The following is a 25,795-nucleotide window of genomic DNA, read 5'->3' as shown; positions in this document are numbered from 1 at the left end:
ACGAGAAACATGGAAGGTCATAGCAAGTCATGTAATGATCCATAGTCAAATTTAATACTCAACCAAAAAATTTAGTAAACATGAATTTTCATTTTCAGAAAAGGGGTAAAAAGCCCTTGGGTAAAAAGCACCAAGTGAATTTAAAAGAGATTTCCCTTATACGGTTGTTTGTGAAAAAATCCCTAGTTTTAGTAACCCCTATAATCTGCATAAAATACACTATTACAATTTTAAGTGTTAGATGCTTCAACTGACCAAGTATTGTTCCGTTAATGCGGAAACTGCTTCTACAGTTGGCAGACCTGGCTGACTTTGAGTGTAATTGCGCCAATGCAAACTAAAGCGTTCAGCGAATTCCAATAGGTGGTGTTTTTTTGACTTGGGCAGCCTGAGCCTGCTATAACGGTACTATGCAATTAAATGTCGGTATGGAGGTGATCCATACACAGGAAAAAAATATAATGTACTTCACTAACGTCCTGTACAAAAGCTGAGAGAGTTTAAAAACAAAATAACTTCTTTAGGTGCACAGAGAATTGCGAAAGATACTACTGAACAGTTCCGTGAATATTGTAATTCAATTGAACTGCACTGATTTCTAGATTTGGAGCACTTACCTCATAATGTAATGTTAACAGCTAGCTTTAACGGTTGGAGATATTTTATATAAAATAATACTCGTATTGGTAAGAAATCAATTATAGCGAGCTCTTGAGAGTAGGTAACTTGTTATAACTGTTTATTTGTTATTGAATTATTAATAGGGTGACTATAATTATTAGACATTTGTCACCATTATCGCAATGTCCCTGATCAATTTTTTTCAATTGGAAAATAAACCTGAAAACTGATTGTTTGTTACAAAGCCAATTTTAGCACTAGGACTATGTTTCCTAGGCAATAAATATAATTGTCAGGATAATGTTGAGGTACATTACAAATGACCTATACCTATAATATAGTGCGTTGGGAGAATATGGAGCTCTTTTTGTTTGTTATTTACTTAATCTTAGAAACATCCTCACCCATTATAAGGGGTTAACTCAAAAAACCCCGCTAATTATAATCTGAGATATACTAAAATGTCTTTTTATCTTTTTTATCATTTGAGATTTCAACTCATATTTAAAATTTAATCCATCTATACAATCAAGTAACAACTGAATACACTTTTATAAATCGCTGTATTCTGTTCTATGTTTAGAAGCAATTCATACGTTATACAAAAATTTTACGCTTAATTAATTATACAAATTTTCTAAGAAAGTGGAGTTTTACTACCAATATAACACAAAATACTAAAAATATGTTTTTAATTTATAGATACCTCATAAAACAGGAAAATAATACAAAAATTTAGTTGGTAAATTCCAATTTCACAAAGATATTTAAGTTGCTATTTCTAATCGAACTGGAATTTAAAATCTCAATGCAGCTCGAATTTTATTTTATTACCATTAACACACTTTCCAACATACAATGAGTGGGAGAGAAAGTGAAACGTAATTTTTGAGTTGTAAAAACATACGCAGCGATAAAAACTTAACTAACGATTTTTGTAACTAGCATATTACATAAAACTGTGTTTACTGCTAATAATCATTGTTGACCTTGCAAACAACGTGACGGTGTAAACCGTAATTAACAAAGGCATGTTAAAAACGCACTTTTATGCAGTTAGGATGAAATGTGAAAATGATGCTGCTATATTTTACTGTACGTGGTCTGCAGTAAGCAAGTTAGCACTTATCGAGTATTTTTAGTTAGTGATTATTTAGGTAAACAATCATACCTATAATGTTAGATTTTTTTAAAATACGAGTTTAAAACTTAAGTTTATGCAACTTACAATTATTCTGAAAACACTTTATAATCCAAATGAGATATCAATGTTTAATAATATAATATTGATTTAGTGTTGAGATGAAGTATTGATAGAAGAGTGAATATTCTTTATTATGTGCTAAACATAGATCAAAAATAAATGTTAAGTTTTCTAATCAATATAAAATTTTATTGTAATTTATAATACTCATAAATTGATTTTTTATGCCCATTGAATGAATATTTATCGAAAAATTTTATTTAAATAAAGAAGAAAACGAGATGTTTTTATTGAATTAAGAATAAGCTAAAACGGTTCACTTTTTTACTGAGAACGCCACCCACTCAATATTAGAAGATGACTTTAATTTCCTGTCTTCTCTTTTAGCTTATCGCATCGGTAATTTTGATTTTGCGTTTACACGTATTTCGTGATTTCATTATTTTAACGCAGGGACTATTTTTATCATCTTAGTGTAAAAAAATATCTGGTTTTTATGAATAAATCAGAAAATTACCACAAACGTAACTGCTTTTTTAAAAAATGTTTTTTTCGCAATAATGTTATACTGGTTATAAATATGCGTAATATGAATAATATTTTGAGACATACAATATCACAACTTTAGAGCTAAGGTCAAAATATCGACTACAGAAAATATCGATTGTACAGTAAATGTAAAATAAATATGATAATGTAGGTTTAGTTCATTAGAAACCTTGAATCAGTTGCATTTCAAGTAACACAGTGTGATATTGATATTAATAGCACCAAAAGTTCAGAGTCTAATATACAATATACATACAAACTACTGTAGAGCCAATGGAACTAGAAACAAAATTATTTTTAAGTAAACACCGAGTGAAACCTGGGCAGAATCTAGCCGATATTGCTGCAGCATCTGGCTCTACTTGCGACTGGTATTGACATTGTTATTGGATTCGATTTAATCTCAATCAATTGTTGTTTTTAGATGGGAATATGAATTTCTCCCTTTACAAATATGTTTATTATTATTGATTTGAGTTTTCAGGACATAAATCAAAACACTTACAACATTTAACGGATATGTTTTTTAACCTTGATAACTAAGTTAATTTTGAAAAAAAAAATAGCTTACACAAATACGAGTTAACCTTATTATGCTATACTTAAAAACTCTGCTGTAGATTTAATTTGAAAGTTTGAGAAAGAATCCCCTTTTATTTAAAATTAAAAAGACTAAACTGTTGGAAACAATTCATATATTACCGAATATTACGCCTTCCTGTATTATAATATACAGGACAATGGTGAACAAATGACCTGCAATAAAAATGTTCCCTCAACTTTAGCTGTAATGATACGCCCGCATTTTAGGCATTAAGTACTGACGGTTTTATTACAGCTAAAATTCACTGTGTTTTATGACGGGATTTAAGAGGAACTGCCTTCATTGCAGCACGAAGACAGAAGAGTAACATTTGCAAGTTATGCACTATATTAATAAGATATGGATTTAAATAATATTTACGTATTTTTTATATAAAAAATGTTTAATACAAGGGACAGCATAGTGACGGATAAGTTACTTATCAAACGGATAAGTTTTCTTTAGGTTACTTACCATACTCATCACAGTATATCTTAAAAATAGTTTCCTATTACACAAGATTGGAATTTACTACCTTGAAATTTTGCTAGTATGTCTCATATACACGCCTAATAATCGAGTATATTATTTCCTAATCTATGCTAGAGTTTAGGAAAGTAAAAACTAGTTTTACATAAATTCGGAATCAAGATTTCCCCTTAAAAAAGATTCAGCATTTACTGACCCAATTTTTGGTAAGCACAATAATGAAAAATCTGTAGAATAGTGCATAGTACCAAATGGCGTATAGTGTTATTATAGATTTAAAATATGACCAATGTAAATAAAAACTAAAATAGTATATATTACTGATAACTATATAACTTATACACAAATTGTAGGGCAGCATGGAGGTTCATTCCTACTAATTATTTGGATTAACACAATCAACTTTCCAGTTATTTAGCTTTTTGTTCGATAATAAATAATACTTACGTTTACATTCTAAAAATTTAATTAATCAAAATACCAGTAAATTATTTATGGTATTATTTATTCTTATAAACAGATACTTTTAGGCTAAAATGTGTAGAAAAGAAACGTATATTTACGGTTTTGTAAAATATATGCCACCATTAAAAATGATAATAACTATAGTCATTATGTTCATGTTTTCACACTATAATGGTATGCTTTACAGTGTTAATAAGATAACTTAAATGTTAATACTTTTTTATATAAACATATGTTTAAAAAATACAGAAAGGTTTGAACAATGTTTCTGTACTAGAAAGCGTTTTCCATAGGATCACTATCATTTCTTAAATTTAAAGAGTTTTTTTTAAAATATATTATAAAAACATGATAGAACTGTTTTTAAATAAGAAAACCTGCAGCGGAGTCAGTGGTTTCCCTGAAGGTTGGGGTTTAACAACGTGCAGGTTCGAAACGTGCAATGTTCTTTGATTCTCCGAGGAAAACTTTGCCTCTGAAACTCCACCAACCACATGAGATCTGGAATGCTCGGTAACAAAGAAGTTAGTTTTCAAACTGAAATTGCCTCCAAACCAGCAAGCTAATTTATGTCCCTAGGCTCAGGTTTTAGTAAATATTTGTCGAAGGGAACAATGCAATTTGTGGCATACAATTCAATATTTCCGCACATATTATTCATTGCAATAGCAGTATTGGTGAAGACAGAAAATTGTAGCTTTACGTAATATCCCTCTTTAAGTACCTTCAAGGTACAATTAGGATGTTATAACCTATTATTGGCAATAAGTAAAATATTTTGAAAAATAATATAATGATAGAGAAAATGATAACTTCCTACATTTGGTGTTTATAGAGAAAAATATAAACGTATACATGGGCACGTGCACACAGACATTTATTTATTACTAGCTGTTTTCCCGCGGCCTTTGCACGCTTTTCGTAAGCTTTGCCGGTGTATGTGAACTTCTGGTTTAATTGAATTATATTTACAACGCCGATGTAGAGTTTGCCTTGTTGCCACGATCAAGAAAATCTGTTTATGTTTATAGCAATTGTTCACGTACATGTACTTTATTATAAAGTGGTCTAACACTCAAACTTTAAGTTCAATCAGAAATGTATCTTAAAGACAAATATACATAATAACTTAGCGCCTTCAAATAGTGTTTGGCTATGTAATCTACGTAACTGTCTCGTAGTTGCAGTTTATAGTGTGCAGGTGCTTTTAAAACCTTTTATCTTTTGCAGAGCCATTTGGTGGTGAGTTACATCAATGGGCATAGCTTATAAACCCTTCTCCCGTGGAAAAATACGTATACATACAGATTTTCATAATGGTCTGTCTAATATTTTTGCGATTCCATAAAGGCACAAACACACAAACATTCATTTATATATTTATATAATATATATATATATATATATATATATACAATTACAATTTGGATTTAGTAATTTCTTGTAAGGATTTTCAATCCAATGAAAACAAAATTTATAGGCATATGTTTCAAACATTCAGGGAGAGTACCTGTTTTAATGTTAGTATAATATCCTGTTGATGAAACATTATTTCTCTTCATTTTTATAGAAACCAGGGGGTTTTACCCAGCAGGGATCACTTCAAGCTGGTTACCTACCAGTTGGCAGCACTGGGCACAGCAAAACGAATGTGTCACTTAATCTGGGCCAACCTTATGGATGTCTAGGAGCGGCACATCCAAATGTCGAGAATTCTGGGGTACAAGGGCAATTCAACAGGTCTAGTCTACTGCTGAAGATGTCTGTTGGAGTTGGGTGGGGTTGGTTTCATAAGTATTACAGGTTCTTGCTATCCTCAACAAGGGTGTGCCAACCCCCGCTTCCCTTGATTGCAGAGGCTGGTTCAGATCTGTTTCTCCCTTTCTTTCTTCCGAGGGGACATTACTTTGAGATAATGCCCTAATTCTTCCTCATAGATCACAACAGGAGGCGGCCCCTTTTCCTAACCTTACCCATCCTAAACGTCCTGTCACTCCGGAAGCAGCGCTAAGGTCCTCATAGGGAATAAGAGCAATTTATAAGCTTCTTGTCATAAAAAGAAAAAAACCCCAACGGCTTATTTCATTGATATACAGGACAGTAGCTTATTCTCCTACACTAAACTGCAGCCTACTTCCAACATCCGAGCTCCAGAAAAAGTAAAATATTTATATTAAAAGTCTTATTTAATCTTCATAACGAATTATTGTCATCCATATTTACTACCAAAAAATGTATATAAACTTGTATTTAATTAATTACAATACAATTGCACATTCTAAATATATTTATGGTAAAATATTTTAAAAACCACTATTTTGTTTTGAATTCAGAATGAATTAACTACTTTATGTCAGGAAACGCCATAATGTTTCTTAAGCAGTATGCAAAAACTTAAAATTATATGTGTAATGGGAAATAATTTAAAAAACATAATTATATGCTTTATTACTGTATCATAAAATCAAAATGTAATGTCTATATAAGTGTAATGAAAAAAAATTACTATTTTAAATTGCGCTTTCTGGATATCTTCCAGGGTGAAAAAATAAATTGCATAATTATATGCGAAATATATTTTAAATAATAATAAAAATTCACATCTTTCAGGGATTTAACTGGATTAAAAATATTATTATAAAACATCTTAAAACTGAATTTTTCTTAGGTAATGATGGGTGATTATAATTCTGCATTGAGATTTCTGAGTTTGGCACATAGGAAAGCTGTTGAAAGCAAATATAAATGAAGGTAAAATAGTAATGTTTATGGTATTTCGTTATATTATCAATGGTGTGTATATACTACGTAGCGAACAATAAGCAAGATCAAGACGCGGAAAAGAGGCTAGGAACAAACAAATTAATTTTAGTCTTGATGTATAATATATAAAACTATATTTAATTTGTATAAAATTCAATTTCATATTTTGGAATAATTTGTTTTATATTAGTACTCAATATCTAAATACTTGATAAGCTGGCTGGGATGCACTATAGAAAAGACATAAAATCAGGTGATTCCCCTTTGCTGAGACAATTTTACATCACCTGAGGTCACCTGACATGGCTTGATCGGCGAAAGCGTCCCTTGAGTGTAGTCCGGGGCCCCGGTCTTCCAAAATGTAACGCCGCGGGACATTTTCTTTATCTCAATCTTTCAAAGTAGTTGTCTCAATTGTGACGTGTGCGAAATGCATCTCTATTTTCTTTTGTTTATTTTACCGAGTGCTTCGTCTCGTGGATCTCTTTTACTCTTATAAGTAGTTATACAATTTAAAAAGTAAGGGGAGTGTTGTGTCTAGAACCCCATATGGCCCCAGTTAAAACTTTCTGGACCCCCGTAATATTTTGTGGAGTTTCATTTGGCCCTGGCCAGATGTGGATTCCCTTATAACCACTCACAACCCACAATACCAGTAACTATTGTTATGAACTGTAAACTCTCTGTGACTTCGCCTTCATCCCGTCTACCCATGGACGCTGAGTTGACACTGTGAAAGGGCCGTCAGGAGGATGCAACATCTCACAAACCCGTGCGGTGCGTGTAAAATGGGAACATAAAATCGTTTGAGTGTTTCCATTCCATCTTACTATTTTCTCTATCGATGAACTGTTGAAATTCCCACAACTTCAGTTAGTTTGCGTTAAATACCCACTTGTAATCTTTAAGGTAAAGATTAATTAGCCAAGCTAATATCACGATTCATTTAACTCTGCATTGTCAAAATATAAATTGCCTTTTGATTTTATTACTCATTATAAAACGATTTATTTGTCCTTCCAAATCGAGTTTACTGTTTTTTATTTAATACTCAACTCTGAAAAGATTTCCTGGTCCCCTTTATAGAACAGGATGTAGATCTTGGGACAAATCGGATTAATCCATAATATAGTCCATTAAATGTTATTAAGTTATTTTGATAAAGCTTTGGCATTGCAAATTTTGTCTGTTAATTTTATCTGAGTAGTTTGATACTCTTTTCTGTATCACTTTACCGTTGAACTCCGCCACCCACGTTTGGTTGTTTTCTTTATATGAGAATAACGTAATGAAACTAATTAGTAGTCTAGCTTATCACACGAATAATTTACAGCTACTCTTTATAGTTATTTAATATAGTTTCCTCCAAGATTTTAATAAGTTTTTCACAATCTCAAATTCCACTCGCAAGCAGCTAATTTAGTGTCTAATTTGAAGAGATGGTATTGTTTGGGAATAAGATAATATTTTTGTCACACAATACCGTTTTTATAAAGGTTGCATCCCATTTTAGTTGAATTAGTTTTATTCCTGAATTAATTAATTACAAAACTTTAAATTTTATTTCAGGTTACTGAGAGAAGTATTTAGTAATTTAAAAACACTGCTTAAATATTAATCCACGTGTTTAAATTACAAATAGCTTCTCTCAGTAACCTGAAATAAAATTTAATTTTTTGTAATTACATTAATTCAGCAAATAAAACTAATTCAACTAAAATGGGTACTACCATTAAAGTATTGTGTCACGAAATATTATCTTATCCCAAACAAACCTCACTTCAATTAGACACTAAATTACGCTGCTACGAGTTGAATTTCAGATTGAGAAATTATTAAAATCTATGGAGACTATATAAAACTATAAAGAGTAACTAAATATTATTCCTGTGATAACAAGACTAACTTCATGAGTTTCCATTTCGTTATACTCTATAAAGAAAAACAACCAGACGTGGGAGGAGAATTTCAACGGTAAAGTGATACAGAAAGTGGCCCTAATACTCAGATAAAATAACAGACAAAATTACAATGACAAAGCTTTAATCAAAATAACTTTAATGGAACTATAATTATGGGATTAATCCGATTTGTCCCAAGAACTACATCCTGTTTCTATAAAATGTACCAGGAAATCTTTTCATAGTTTGGGTAAAAAATAAAACAGTTAAATCTCGATGTGTAAGGACAAAATAAATCGTTTTTATAATAGTAATAAAAATCAAAAGCAATATATATTGACAATGCAGAGTTTAATGAATCGTGATATTAGCCCTTGGCTAATTAGATCTTTACCTTAAAGTATACAAGTGGGTATTTAACGCAAACTAACTGAAGGTTGGTTGGGGAATTTCAACAGTTCATCGATAGAGATAAATAGTAAGATGGAATGGAAACACTCGAACGAATTTTATTCCCATTTTACACGCACCGCCACGTGTTTGTGTGAGATGTTGCATCGCTCCTGACGGCCCTTTCACAGTGTCAACTCAGCGTCCATGGGTAGAACGGGATGAGAGGCGAAGTCACAGAGAGTTTACAGTTCATACAAAGTTACTGGTATTGTGTGTTGGTGATTGGTTATAAGGGAATCCACATCTGGCCAGGCCAAATGAACTCCACAAAATATTACGGGGTCCGAGAAAGTATAACTGGGGCCATATGGGGTTCCTAGACACAACACTCCCCTTACTTTTAAATTGTATAGCTACTTATAAGTAACAGAGATCCGACGTGAGACGAGCACACGTAAAATAAACAAAAGAATAGAGATCCATTTTCGCACACGTCACAATTGCGACAACTACCTTTGAAGATTTAGATAAAGAATATGTCGCGCGGCGTTTACATGTCTTGAAGACCGGGGCCCCGGACCTACACTCAAGGACGCTTTTCGAGCCGATCAAGCCATTTCATGTGACCACAGAGATGTAAAATTGTCTCGAGCAACGGGGAATCACCTATATTTTATGTCTTTTCTATAGTGTATCCCACCAGCTTATCAAGTATTATAGATATTGAGAACTAATCTGAAAACCCAAATTTTATTCCAAAAATATGAAATTGAATTTATTATACAAACTTAAATAAAGTTTTATATATTATACACAAGACTAAAATTAAATTTGTTTTTGTTCCTAGCTCTTTGTCCGCTGTCTTGATCTTGCTTGATTGTTTCGCTACGTATATATCCACACCATTGATAATATAACGAATATCCATAACATTACTATTTTACCATCATTTATATTTGCTTTTCAACAGCTTTCCTATGTTGACCAAACTCAGAAATCTGATGGATAAATTATAATCACCCATCATTTACCTAAGAAAAAAATTCAGTTTTTTAAGATGTTTTATAAATAATAAATTTTAATCCAGTTTAAATCCTGAAAGAGTGTGAATTGAAAATTATATTATATTAAATATATTTCGCAGTAATTACGCAATTTATTTTTCACCCCTGTAATAAAAGGAAAATATCCAGAATGTGCAATTTTAAAATAAATGTTTTTTTCATACCCACTTATAGAGAGCATTCACATTTTGATTTTATGAACAGTAATAAAGCATAATAATTATGTTTATTAAATATTTCCCATTACAAACATATAATTTTAATTTTTGCATACTGCTTAAGAAACAATTGGCGTTCCTGGACATTCAAGTAGTTAATTCATTCTGAATCATACAAAAATAGTGGTTTTTAAAATATTTACCATAATATATTTTAGAATGTGCAATAGTAATTTGGTTGAAATTAATTAAATACAAGTTTATATACATTTGTGGTAGTAAATAATGATGACAATATACGTTATGAAGATTAAATAAGGACTTTTAATATAGAATATTTTACTTTTTATGAGCTCGGATGGTGGAAGTAGCTGCAGTTTAGTGTAGGAGAATAAGCAACTGTCCTGTATATCAATGAAATAGCCCGTTGTGGTTTTTCTCTTTTAATGCAAGAACTTAAAATTGCTCTTATGTCCCTATGAGGACCCTCTCTAGTGTCGCTGCATCCGGGAGTGAACAGGACTTTTTAGGATGGGTAAGGTTAGGAAAAGGGGCCCGCCTCCTGTTGTGATCTATGAGGAAGACTAGGGAACCAATCCTCAAGAGTATGTGTCCCCTCGAGAGAAAGGGAGGAACAATCTTAACCAGCCTCTGCAGATCAAGGGAAGCGGGGTTGCACACCCAATGTTGAGGATAGCAAGAACCTGTAATACTTTATGAAAACCAACCCTCACCAAATCAAACATACATCTTCAGCAGTAGACAAGACCTGTTGAATTGCCCTTTGTACCCCAGAATCTCGACATTTGGATGTGCCTCTCCCTAGACATCCATAAGGTTGCCCAGATTAAGTGACACAATTCGGTTTTTGCTGTGCCCAGTGCTGCCGCATGGATGTTTATGGGACTGGTAGTAACCCAGCTTATGAAGTTGATCCTGCTGGTAAACTCCTCTGGTTTCTATAAACATTAAGAGAGAATAAGTTTCATCAACAGGATATTATACAACAATAAAACAGTACTCTCCCTGAATGTTTGAAACATATGCCTTATAGAGATTTTCTGTTTTCAATGGATTGAAATCCTATACAAGAAATTACTAAAATCCAAATTGATAATTGTATATACTATTATATATACTATATAGTCTATAAATATATATAAATGAATGTTTTGTTGCTGTTTGTGCTTTATGGTAATCGCTAAAATATTAGACAGACCATTATGAAAATCTGTATTATACGTATTTTTCCGACGGAGTAAGGGTTTATAAGCTATGCCCATTGATGTAACTCACCACCAAATCTGGCTCGGCAAAAGATAAAAGGTTGTAAAAGCACCTGCCACAATAAACTGCAATTACTAGACAAGTTACGTAATTACATAGCCAACAACTATTTGAAGCGGCTAAGGTTATTATGTATATTTGGGCCTTAGAGATAACATTACCCTGATTAAACTTAAAGTTTAGAGCTTTTAGTCGACCCACTTTATAATAAAGTACCAAGTACGGTGAACAATTGCTATAAACATAAACAGATATTTCTTGATCGTGGCAACAAGGCAAACACTACATAAATTAAATATTAATTCAATTTACACCAGAAGTTCACATACACCGGCAAAGCATAACGAAAAGCGTGGAAAGCCGCGGGGAAAACAGCTAGTAATAAATGTCTGTTTGGGCACGTGCCCAATATATACTTTTTATATTTTTCTCGCTATAAACACCAAATGTAGGTAAGTTAATCATTTTATCTGAATCATTTAGATTATTTTCAAAATATTTTAGTTATTGCCAATAATAGGTTATAACACCTAAATGTACCTCGGAAGGTTACTTAAAGAGGGATATTTAGACTTAAGCTACAATTTTTCTGTCTTCACCAATACTGTCTATTGCAATGAATAATATGTATCGGAAATATTGAATTGTATGCCACAATTTGCATTGTTCCCTTCGACAAATTTTATTTACTAAAACCATGAGCCCTAGGGGACATAAATAAGCTTGGCTGGTTTGGAGGCAAGTTTCAGTTGAAAACTAAACTTCTTTGTGTACCGAGCATTTCCAGATCTCATGTGGTTGGTGAAGTTTCAGAGGCAAAGTTTTCCATCGGAGAATCAAAGAACTTGCACGTTTCGAACCTGCACGTTGTTTAAACCCAAACCCTTCATGGAAACCACTGACTCCGCTGCAGGTTTTCTTAATGTTAAAACAGTTTCTATTATGTTTTTATAATATTTTAAAAAAAGGGTGGGTTCTTCTTTAAATTTTAAGAAATATAGTGATCCTATGGAAAACGCTTTGTAGTACAGAAACATTGTTATAAACCTTTCTGTATTTTTTTAAAGCATATTGTTTATATAAAAGTATTAACATTTAAGTTAATCTTATTAACACTGTAAAGCAATACGCATATAGTGAAAACATGAACATAATGACGGTAAGTTATTATCATTTTTTAAAATGGTGGCATATATTTTACAAAACCGTAATATCCGTTTATTTTCTACACATTTTATACCTAAAATTAATCTTGTATTATATGATAATAAATAATACCATACATAATTTTACAGTTATTTTGATTAATTTAAATTGTTTTAGAAATTAAACTAAGTATTATTATCGACAAAAAGCTAAATAACTGGGAAAGTTGATTTGTGTTAATCCAAATAATTAGTAGGAAGAACTCCCAGCTGCGCTACAATTTGTGTATAAGTTATATAGTTTATCAATAATAATAGACTTTATTTTAGTTTTTTAATTACATTGGACATATTTAAATCTATAATAACACTACGCCATTTGGTACTATGCACTATTCTAGCAGATTTTTCATTATTGTGCTTACCAAAAATTCGGAAAGTAAATGATGAATCTTTTTTTAAGGGGAAATCTCGATTCCCGATTTAATGAAAACTAGTTTTTTACTTTCCTAAACGTCTAGCATGGATTAGGAAAATAATATACTCGATGTATTATGCCGGTGTATATGATACATACTAGCAAAAATTTCAAAGGTAGTAAATTTCCAATCTTGTGGAATAGGAAACTATTTATAAGATATACTGTGATGATGTATGAAAAGTAACCTAAAGACAACCTTATCCGTATAATAATAACTTATCCGTCACTATGCTACCCCTCGTATTAAACATTTTTATATAATATATACGTAAATATTATTTAAATCCATATCTTATTAATATATGCATAACTTGCAAATGTTCCGTCTTCATGCTGCAATGAAGGCATTTCCTCTGAATCCCCGTCCATAAAACACGTGATTTTTAGCTGTAATAAAACCTGTCAGTACTTAATGCCTAAAATGCGGCGTATCAATAACAGCTAAAGTTGAGTTAAACATTTTTATTGCAGTCATTTTGTCCACCATTGTCCCTGTATATTATAATTACAGGAAGGCGTAATTTTATTCGGTATATCTATGATTGTTTCTAACGAGAAACCAAATGTGATTCCTTTCACAAAAAACTTTCAAAATTAAATCTACAGCAGAGTTTTTAAGTATAGCATAATAAGGTTCAACTCGTATTAGTGTAAGGCTATTTTTTTTTTTCAAAATTAACTTAGTTATTCAAGGTATAAAAAACCGATAAACCGTTAAATTTTGTAAGTGTTTTTTTGATTTATGTCCTGATAAACTCAAACCAATAATAAAAAACATATTTCGTAAAGGGAGAAATCATATTTCCCTTGCTAAAATCAACAATTGACTTGAGGATTCTAAATCGAATCCATAACAAAATGTCAATACAAGTCGCAAGTAGAACCAGATGCTGCAGGTCAATATCGCTAGATTCTGCCAGGTCTTTCACTCGGTGTTTACTTAAAAAATAATTTTGATTTCTAGTTTCCATATGGCTCTACAGTAGTTGTGTATGTATATATGTAAAATTTTACTCGCGAACTTTTGGTGCTATTTAGATATCAATAACACACTGCGTTACTTGAAAATGCAAACTTGGATTCAAGGTTTTCTAATGACTAAACGTACATTATCCATCAAATTTATTTACATTTTAACTGTACAATCGTGTGTGATATTGTATGTCCTCAAAATATATTCAATTACGGCATATTTATAACCAGTATAACATTATATCAAAAAAACATATTTAAAAAAGCAGTTATAACGTTGTTTGTGGGTAATTTTCTGATTTATTCATAAAAATCAGATATTTTTTTACACTAAGATATAAAAATAGTCCCTGCGTTAAAAATTAATGAAATCCAATAAATACGTGTAAACGCAAAATCAAAATTTACCGATCGATGAAGCTAAAATAGGAAGACAGGAAATTAAAGTTCACTTTCTAATATTGAGTGGGTGGCGTTCCTCAGTATAAAAAGTGAACCGATTTAGCTTATTCTTAATTCCTGTAAAAAATATAATCCGTTATTCTTCTTTATTTAAAAAAATTTTTCGATAAATATTCATTCAATTTGGCATAAAAAATCAATTATGAGTATTAAAAATTACAAAAAAATGTTATATTGATTAGAAAATCATTAAAAATTTTTTATGACTCTATATTTAGCACCATAATAAAGAATATTCACTCTTCTTCAATACTTCATCTCAACACTAAGCAATATTAAATTTTATTAAACATTGAACCTATCTCAAATTTGGATTATTTGATTATATTCCAGATAATTGGTAAGTTGCATAAACTTAAGTTTTAAACTCGGTGTAATTGAAAAAAAATTAACATTATAGGTATGATTGTTTTTTTACCTAATAAATCACTAACTAAAAATACTCGGATAAAGTAACTTGCTTTACTGCAGATGACCACGTAAAGTAAAATATAGCAGCATCATTTCAACATATCATCCTAACTGATAAAAGTTGCGTTTTTTAACATGCCTTTTGTTAATTACGGTTCACACCGTCCACGTTTTTATGCAAGGTCAACAATGATTATTAGCAGTAAACACAGTTTTATGTAATGATTCTAGTTATCAAAAATCGTTTAGTTAAAGTTTTTATCGCTAGTATACGTTTTACAACAACCACAAATGACGTTTCACTTTCTCTCCCACTCATTGTAGTTGGAATGTGTGTTAATGGGAATAAAATAAAATTCGAGCTGCATTGAGATTTTTAGGAATTCCAGTTCGATTAGAAATAGCACTTTAAAAATATCTTTGTGAAATTGGAATTTTACCAACTAAATTTGTATTATTTTTTCCTTTTATATGAGGTATCTATAAACTAAAAACATATTTATTAGTATTTTTGTGTTATCTGTAGTAAAACTCCACTTTCTAAGAAAATTTGTTAAAAATTAATAGCGTAAATTTTGTATAACTATGAATTGCTTCTAAACATAGAACAGAAACGAGCGATTTATAAAAGTGTATTATTTAATACGTTGATTGTATATGATTGGATTAAATTTTAAATATGAGTTGAAATCTCAAAGATAAAAAAAGATAAAAGACAGAATACACATCTCAGATTATAATTAGCGGGGTGTTTTTAGTTACCCCTTATAAAGGTTGAGGATGTTACGAAGATTTAAGTAAATAAGAAACATAAATGAGCTCCATATTTTCCTCCCAACGCATCTATATAATAGGTATAGGTCATTTTGTAATTACCTCAACATCAACCTGAACAATTATATTAATATTCCTAGGACAACTAGTCCTAGTGCTAGAAATTGGCTTTTGTAACAAACAATCATTTTCAAGTTTAATTTTCCAAATTAACAAATTTTGATCAGGGACATTGCGATAATGGGTTGACAAATGTTCTAATAATTATATCACCCTGATTAAAATAATTCAATAGACAAATAAACAGTTATAACAAGGTACCTGCTCTCAATGAGCTCGCTGAAAATTGATTTCTTACCAATACGAGTAATATTTTTATTTTTAAAAAATATTTAAAATACATTATGAGGTCATTGCTCCAAATCTATAAAAATCAGTGCATATCAATTGAATAAATTTCACGGAACTTTCAGTAGTATCTATCCGCAATTCACTGTGCAACGAAAGAAGTTATTTTGTTTTTACACTCTTCCCAGCTTTTGTACAGGACGTTGTAGTGAAGTACATTTGATTTTTTTCCTGTGTAATGGAACACCTCCATACTGGACATTTTAAATTGCATAGTACCGTTATAGCAGGCTCAGGCTAACCAAGTCAAAAAAACACCACCTATTGAATTCGATGAACGCCTTTATGTTTGTCATTGTCGCGCATTACACTCAAAGTCAGCAGGCTGCCAACTGTAAGAACTGTTCCGCATTAACGGAGCTAATACTTGGACAGTTGAAGCATCCAAAACTTAAAATTGAAATAGTGTAGTTTTATGCCAGAGTTTATAGGGGGTTACTAAAACTAGTGATTTTTTCACAAACAACCCGTATAAGGGGAAATCCCCCTCTTTTAAATTCACTGGTGCTTTTTACCCAAGGGCTTTTTACCCCTTTTCTGAAAATGAAAATTCATTTTTACTAATATTTTTTTTTGTTGAGGTATTTAAATTAGACTATGAATCATTACATTACTTGCTATGACCATCCATGTTTTCTCGTATTTTTTAGTCATAGTTCTCGTTATAGATCATAAATAAAATTTTGCTGTCAAATATGAAATAAAACAAGTAACTACGAAATTATTTCAGAAAATAAACATGTAAACACTACAAAGAGTCCATGCAAGCAAAGCATAAAATCTTTGTTCATAGTTTAATAGTCTGACCGTCACGAGAATTATACTGTAAGTAGTGATAATGATTTACAACCTAGGAAAACAGTTTAGTGCATTAAAAATATGACTAACGTATCTAAATTACAACTCAAGAAACCTCATTACATTAACCAGACACTTAGTGAAGATTAAATATTAAATACATCAAAGATTGCATTAGGTTAAGAGGTTATATGATATGATTTGAGTTGAATCAAGATAAATAGGGTTTAAGTGGTTATGAGCAAATTACCACATCAAAACATATTTGCATATACCGTAAACAAACTTAAAGCCTTATACTTTTGGTAATATTGCTTTCATGATAGTGAATATAAAAATAAAACATTTGTTGTTTTAAAGTATTAAAATTACACTAAGAATGGATGAACAATGTAAGTTAATTTGTAAACGGAAATACAAAAGAGTATTATGTTTAAAGGAATGAATAATTTTAAAGTTACACATAAAATACGTATTTCAATGTTCGTACAATGTTATATAATTAAAAATATTTTCTCTTTATTTTCCGTCTATCATCGTTCACTTTTGAGCTTGGATAATAAGCGGCAATCTACCTTATAGCAAACTATTTATATACAACATTGTCCTGGTGTCTTTTAAAACTATCTGTATTTTTTATATACCCCAACAACAATAAACATAATAAATTCTAGTCTGTAGGTTGTATCCAGTGCTGTCCATATTCCCCCCAGGTTGTACATTGCTAATAAACGTCTCAAAACTATTAAACTCGGTTTTCTGGAAATACATTTCCTAAGATCATACACCACTTATGTTATGAAAAAATATGACACATTTGTTTCCAGAGTATAAATTTATATTATTAAATCCTAATTTTAATATTGGCACCATAACAGCTGTATTACATCGCATATAAATTTTTCCTATTGGGGGGGGGGGGGGGTGGGGGGGGGGGGGGGTGGGGGGGGGGGGGGGTGGGGGGGGGGGGGGGTGGGGGGGGGGGGGGGTGGGGGGGGGGGGGGGTGGACACCTCGGACCAGAGGTTCATGGCACTTCACCACCGCGACCCACGACGAGTGGACACTGCAGATCAAGTGGGCACAGAAGCGGGGACGCGGGCATATACGAGTGTCCAGATCTCCACACAACCGGTCAGGAGCTTCTTCGTCAATTTAAATGTTGTTGGTGAGTACTAATTCATTGCAATTAAACAATAATCATATGAACAGCAAATTTAGTAATTTAACATTTACTGAATATGTATAAAACTGTTATGTTAGACTGTGATTTAAGGGATTCTGGATTTTCGTTATTTGTAAAAATTTAAATTTAATTTAATGCTACATAATATTTAAATTGTTTTAAATAGAAAATTTGCTTTCAAAACAAAACTTAAATTTCTGATAAGGAAACAGATTGGAAGTAGAATAAACTAATTGCTCAAGAAATGAAGCATGTTTCCACAAAATATAATTATAATATTAAGGATACACTTTATAAGTATCATATTATGTACGATTTATGTAAAGTTATTTTAAATAGCGCGTTGTAGAAATAGTGAAGGAAGCGTGATTGCTCAAAATACTTGTATAAAAAGGATACCCTGTATACGTATCATGCATAATGTTATGTCTGATTGTTGTAAAGTTGATTTGCACTAATATAACTAAGCATATATATGTATATATATATATATATATATATATATATATATATGTATATATGTATATATATATATATATATACACTGAAAACTATTTAGTACACCCGAACTAATGTCCGTAAGGGGCCAACACAAATATTGGCCAGTTTCACCTTGACCATTTAGTTTATTGAAACATACAGCTCGTATTGTAATTTCACATAAAACATTGTAGTGATAAAATCAATTATCAAGTAAATTCCTAGTTTTCATGATATAAACAAATTCTTTAATCCACTGTTTTCAGGAACCTGTCTTTATAATTTGAAACATATACTCATTAGTTGAATATTCAAGTACTGCTTCGATGCCATTGAGTGACGTATTTTATCTTCCTAGTACCCACGGCAGCAATATTGGGCGGTCCAGATCTCCATGTTGACAAGGGAAGCACGATAAACCTCACCTGCACGATAAGGTACAGTCCGGAGCCCCCAGCCTACATCTTCTGGTACCACCATGACGAGGTTAGTATTACGTGTCATCTACCTTGTTTTCTTGGAAACATTTAGATCACAGTATTTAAATTATGAATAAGAAACTATGAAAACAATATACAGGCCTTTTTTATAACTAATATTTAAGTGAATTTGTTTAAATGTTATAAATCGCGGGTAGGCTATACTATTATTTCCTCGGTTTTCTTTCATGCCTTAGACTCCCAAGTAATATGTTCATATGGAGCACCACAAAGAAATAGTTCAAATTTTATATGTTTTATTGATTTGCAGTTCCACATAATCTTTCTTATGTGATAAGGATACTAACAAATAAACCTGTACATAAGACGTTAATTTATAGACATTTCAATATTCGGAATGTCATAAATTGATCTTAAATAATTAAAACCGTCTGATATCTTAATGTAATCGGACATCCTTATGTCTAATGCAATATGTTTTTAACGAATACTGCCCAACTACCAAGTCAGAATCAGATAATTAAAAATGATATATGGTAATGCCAAAATAAGCATTGTTTATAGAAGCCATACAAATCGATTTTTGTGATATGTTTTGTCATGTTCATTCTCGTAAAGAACATTAGCTCTTCTATAATAAGGGCACATACAAAATTTTTTAAACACGTTGTTGGATGATACTCCAAATTAGTGGTATCTATTTTTCTTCGATACATTTTACTGAAAATAATTTCTTGTTAAAGTAACATGCATGAAAAGACTAAAGAAGTAATTTTTGCTTAGTAGTCATAAAATAATAAATTTTTACAATAATTTGTTTTAATCAACATGAAATGACTCAGGAAGTTTCAAGTTTTATTTTTTTTTTAAATTTATATTGTATCAAACATAAAATAAAAGTAATCCACTTTAAGGTACAAAAATACTGTATGCAAATGTATAAAAAATGGCTGAAAGGAGAGCAAGGGGGTGAACGGATTGTGCAGACACCAAAGTGCCAAAGTGTATAACTTGTTTGTCTTGATGAACTCCGTGATGTGAATGTGATGTGGCTACTTTGAGTCAGCACCCCGGGCCATCGTCGCGCAGAAACGGAGATGACAGTTTTGCTCATCTCACCCTTTGTTGTCTGTTAGTGAACTTTGACATGACTTCAAGTTGATGTTAACCATTATTTCCTCTGTTCTCTAGATTTACTGTGTACTTAATGACTCGTTGCCCTAAGCCGTCTAATTATTTGAGAAATTATTTATTTAGTCACACAAAACTGTATCACGTATTAATAATTACAACCTGTAAATTTATATTTGGTTACTAATGTTTATACCCAAATCGAATACTTCACCATTTTATTCATATAAAAGTTAGGGCCCTCAGAAATCACTCACTCACTCAGCAGAATTTCCTTAAATACCTTACATCTGAGAAAGATAAAATTTGCTCCACGTACGCTTCTTTGTTTAGGAAAAAAAAACTAAACCAATTTTACAAATACAAAATACCCATTTGGTCAACCCCTAGAAAACATAAGCTTCTCAATGTCATATCAATATAACATTTTCTACGTTCATATCTTATACTTTCGAAAGGTAAATGGAATTATTTTATAAATATCAAAACCCATAAATGTTGAAATGGGGTTAAAAACCTTAGAAGATATATTTTTGTTTGTCCAACTTTCCGATGCCGTAGAATGATGACACTAAACGCACTCGTGCTTCATGAATTATGTAGAAAAGTGACACTATTTTTATCGCTCAAAGGGGTTAAATGGGGTTTCTATCCCTAGTATATAGAGTATATTTTATTTTTTACCTTTCCTATGTCTAGAAATATAAAATTTTACAAACATGTGCTTTTACTCAATAAGCAGAGCAAGTGCTTTTAAGGAAGATAAACCAACCAACGTAGTTAAAATAATGTTGCAGCCGCTAGAGGAAATATATTTTATTTTCAACTTTCCTTTGTCCTAGAGAGATGAAATTAAATAAATGTGGGTTCAATGCCCTCAACATACAAATAAATATTTTTCATATTATATAACGCCCCATAAAGATTCAAGTGGAGTTGAATAGAAATCTCTGTTAGATGTATAATTCTGTTTGTAGTTTCTCGCAGTCCTAGAAAGATTAAATGTTATTCTCACGTACCGCATGACATAAATATAAAAAAACATCTTTTATGATCGACCACTCATAGGTGTTGAAATAGGGATTAAACCGATATAAAATTGGTTGAAGAAGACTTAGATTTTACATCTATTGAAGTATTTTTTCACTTGGTTAGGGTATTAATACAAACAAACACTATTTTCACATCGGAAATAATTTAGATAAAATGTAGAATATAATGTCCAGGATAGATGTTTGACTGAAAAAAAATTTCAGATCATCCTGAGTATACGAGTATATATATATATATATATATATATATATATATATATATATATATATATATATATATATATTATTGATTGGAGCACAAATGCAAATGCGACTAATGCACCAGGATAACGTAGGTCAGACTAAGTTCACAATAGCCAACAGCTGCACTTTTTTGACTGAAGTAAGTTTTTCAGACCGTGTATATGTATATCTTTTCATCGTAGTAAGGGAAACTTCTATGGTGTGTTAAATATAATTGGTAAAAACCAGAAGTTTGCCTGAAATACTTTAAGAAATAACTGGGCTCCATTCCAGTGACTATCACTTAGTTTCAGGAGGTTTACTCATATAATGCTACTTAAAAATGACATGCCAATGACGTAACTGTTATTTCAGAGGAAATCCCATGCATTTAGTACCTGCTGGTTCTTTAAAAATTATTATATTAGTGAAAATAAGTAATATTTCTTTATTATTACCTCCATACTTATACTATGCTTTTATGGTAAATCATTAGCACGGATTGTTAGAGTTTGCTATGTTTAACTCTTATATATATTTCAGTAATAACAGTAATATTATAATAACAGCGTAGTACTACAGTAAACACAGTAATCAATATTATCCTACAATAAATTCATTACTATAAAAAACCAATAATTACGTTTTTCATGTTAAACATATTTTATTAATCAGGTATAGCTATAGTAATAGAAAGATTATATTTTATAAATTTATAGAAACAAAATTGTATAAGAACATAGGAAACACCCAACAATATTGTATGTGTTTGCATACTTGATGGAAATGGTGTGGTGTTACTGAAGACATTTTATTACTTCTGCAAAATTGCAATTCAAAAGCGCTTTCACGCCGGTTATGTGGTTACTTTTCGTTTACTTTGTAACATAATGCTTTTATTATTTATTATATTTTGTCTAAAAAATTAGATTTAAATTTCATTTTAACTGCTTTGTACTATAGGGTTTTTATTTTATACATATTTTTTCCGTTTATAATAAATGAAGTTAAGTTAACTACTGAAAATTTTATATTGTAATAAAATGTTGTTTAAGTAATAAAAATGTGTTTGAAAACAGTCTTTAATACTCCAGTTTAAGTTAAATATCAATATAAAACAATAAATAGCAAGGTAATACTATGTATGTATCACCACACAAAAAATTCATATTAATTTGTTTTTGTTTTTTACAAAAAAGCCGTAGCTGTCAAATCCTCTTATAAAATTTATGTCGTCTAGTATTTGTGGCAACGAATGACAAAGAAAGTTCGTAAATTAAAAATAAATTGTAGGTGATCAGCTACGACTCCAACAGAGGTGGGGTGAGCGTCATCACAGAGAAGGGAGATGTGACTACCAGTTACCTGCTGATACAGCACGCCGAGCTGACGGACTCGGGGAAGTACTCGTGTAGTCCGTCCAACGCCGACGTCGCCAGTGTCAGGGTTCACGTCCTCAATGGTGAGAAACTCTAGTCTTTGTATATATTGTCTAAACATAATCGAAAATTGTGCGTTAATTGAATATTTAAGTAGCGGTGTTTGAGATTTTGATACTTCGTTAAATTATAGAGGAATGCTATACATTAGGTACATGTTTTTAGCAACCTTTACAATAACTTTTTAATAGTTCCTTAGAATACGAAACCAAAACAAATAACCATAAAACCCAAAGGTTTGTTAGTTTTTTTCATTGTGGAAGTTTTTGTGTAATATGTTGGATTAAGCTGATTACGGCTTAACTCACTCTCCTTAGCTCTTTTGTAAAATTAGGCTTTATTTTAAATATAATTGCAGCATAGATTATGCATTAAACTAGGTAAACCATGTTTGATAATTACGGTTCCGTATGTGTTTGCAAAATACTGCTCGCATATTATTACTTCTAGTAGTGTAATTTATGATACAAAGTAAGGGGATATCGCTTTAAAGATTGAGTATATAAAATGCAGACTAAAGTTTGTAGTAGTATATAATTAATATACTACAACCATACAAGAAGTTGGTATTATCGATTGAAATAAATAATTAGAAACTTAACCAAATAATACAATTTAAATTATTTCATTTAAGCCAGGCAAACTCGTCATAATCGGATATTGTGTTTTTCCATCACAGCGGTCATTATATTATGCGCGTGAGGAAGTCCAAAAAGCATATATTTTATTTTATGGTCATGATCCTTACAGATAATATTCAGAAGGAATAGCCATTTTCAGGTCTCTGGTCTACAGGTATCTGGTTTCATACATTACTGGTGTAATATGAAATTGAAGAATGCAGTTGATTAAATAATAATCACTGTATTCAATAAATCATGCTATTATTACAAACATAACTATAATAACGTAACATAATGATTAAGTTGTTTTTTGACTACTAAAGAAGTAGTATACTGCATTTTGTTTGATTCTCGGATAATAAGACAACAGTTAGCATTTAACTGATTGTTAAATAAGATAACATAAAGAACGTTGCTCCAACATAACATTCAACAGAAAAGAAACATCGGCCGTCGCACACCACTGTATTAATACTGGACACACTATATCAAAAGAAAACCTAAAACTATTAAAACACGTTATCATACCTAGATATTTAAAAACATGGGAATGCTATCCATGGCAAACACAGAAGATTTATTTAATCAAGAAAATGGACCACTAACAAATTCTATATTACTTTGATGAATATAAAAAAATAACATTCAATATATATATATATGTATATACACATACACACAATATATATATATATATATACACATACACACACACACACACATATATATATATATACAATTTGATTTGATTTCTATAAAAATTGAATCGCAAAAAGTACTTGCTCCGCCATCGAACCCGGATCTCTCACTTGCCGGGTGAATGTGCTACCATTACACCACAGAGCCCTTACTTTTTATGATTCAATTATTTTGTATTTGGCCGTATCTTTCACATATGCATTTAAATAACCAAACTAACATAAGATAAGACCAGATACCTGTCAAATGACTTTTTATTTACATTCATTAAATTTGTATTAGTGGCTATAGCCTATTTTAATTGCAATAAACATTGAATCTAAAAAAGTACATTGGACCCCGGACCTCGAGTATTTAATAGTATACTATATATAGTAAAACTACAGTAATGATTTAATTATATTTTACACAATACACCATACAGGACAAATTAATATTAAAATCACATACATTGAAATATTACTAAAATCAAATTTAACTTTTGTATGTAACTTCTGTGGTGTGTCTGAGAAAGATAGCCTTGATATCGAAAGGCCTCACAAAAGTAGCAGTTTTAAGTATTGGTGTGTGTGTTACATGTAGTGATTAAGTGTAATTTAACTCAGTGTCACTGACAATCTGTGCAGGAGAGCGACCTGCGGCTATGCAGACTGGATCAGCTGGACTGTCCAATAGCTCACTGAACATCTTGGCTCTAATTATCCTCAGCTGGTCGTACTCATTAGTAATGCTCAGGATACACCTCAGTGCCGCTCCCCACGTCAGATAATCAAGCCTTCATTTGCTTCACTTGTACACTTTGCATAGGGTGATTTAAAGGACACAAATTATGTTTATGGTCAAACTACTGGTGTTAGTTTTTAAACGTTACTTAAACCACATCAGGCATTTAAAGCACAAAGTTAAATATAGGTTGTTATATACCATTGGGAGTGTTACTGCTAAAGCTGTTAGAATAATTACGCTATCCTAAAATGTTTTGAATACATAGGATGTTAAAAAATTACTCAAAAATTATAATATATAAACATTGGTATGACAAATATTCAGCCACATGTTTTTATCATTCATTTTTTTTTTTCATTTATCTTATAAAAAACATTGATTATAATGCAGTATACGTATAACTATATCTAATTCTCTAGCATTACTAATCGAGGGATAAATTTGATCTAAAAAACATGTTTTTATTATATTAAACATACTTTACACATTAATATTAATCACATTAATTCTGCTATAAATAATGGTTTTAATGAATTAGTTAACATTATTTATAGATACCAAACATTTTCCTTCTTACAATAAAAAATACAATCAGAAATTCATTTTGTCTAAAAATTCAGAATTAGAATTAGAGATTGATATTAAAAATATTAGGAATATCATTGAAAATTATATATTTAATAGAGTGGAAATTCGTTCTCACAATCATTGTGCGTTACCTTTGCCTGCCTGTACTTTGAAAGAAAAATTTATCTATGGGGTTATCAGCGCTGGGTTGTCTAACTGTATTGATATGTCAAAAACAATGGAAAGCTAATGTGATGGTTCATAAACTTGAACCGGAAGACATTGCTATATCTCATATATTGT

General features: G+C 31.1%; 1 pseudogene; it reads left to right on the top strand.

The window, feature by feature from the left end:
* LOC124356021 overlaps positions 1 to 25,546 on the top strand; it is an 87,484-nt pseudogene extending 61,938 nt beyond the window's left edge.
* Positions 25,547 to 25,795: the final 249 nt, after the last annotated feature.

The sequence above is a fragment of the Homalodisca vitripennis genome, chromosome 2, assembly GCF_021130785.1.
Source record: "Homalodisca vitripennis isolate AUS2020 chromosome 2, UT_GWSS_2.1, whole genome shotgun sequence".
In the NCBI taxonomy this organism is placed as follows: domain Eukaryota; kingdom Metazoa; phylum Arthropoda; class Insecta; order Hemiptera; family Cicadellidae; genus Homalodisca; species Homalodisca vitripennis.
Note: the sequence above shows the minus strand (reverse complement) of the source record. Positions and strands in the feature narration are given on the sequence as shown.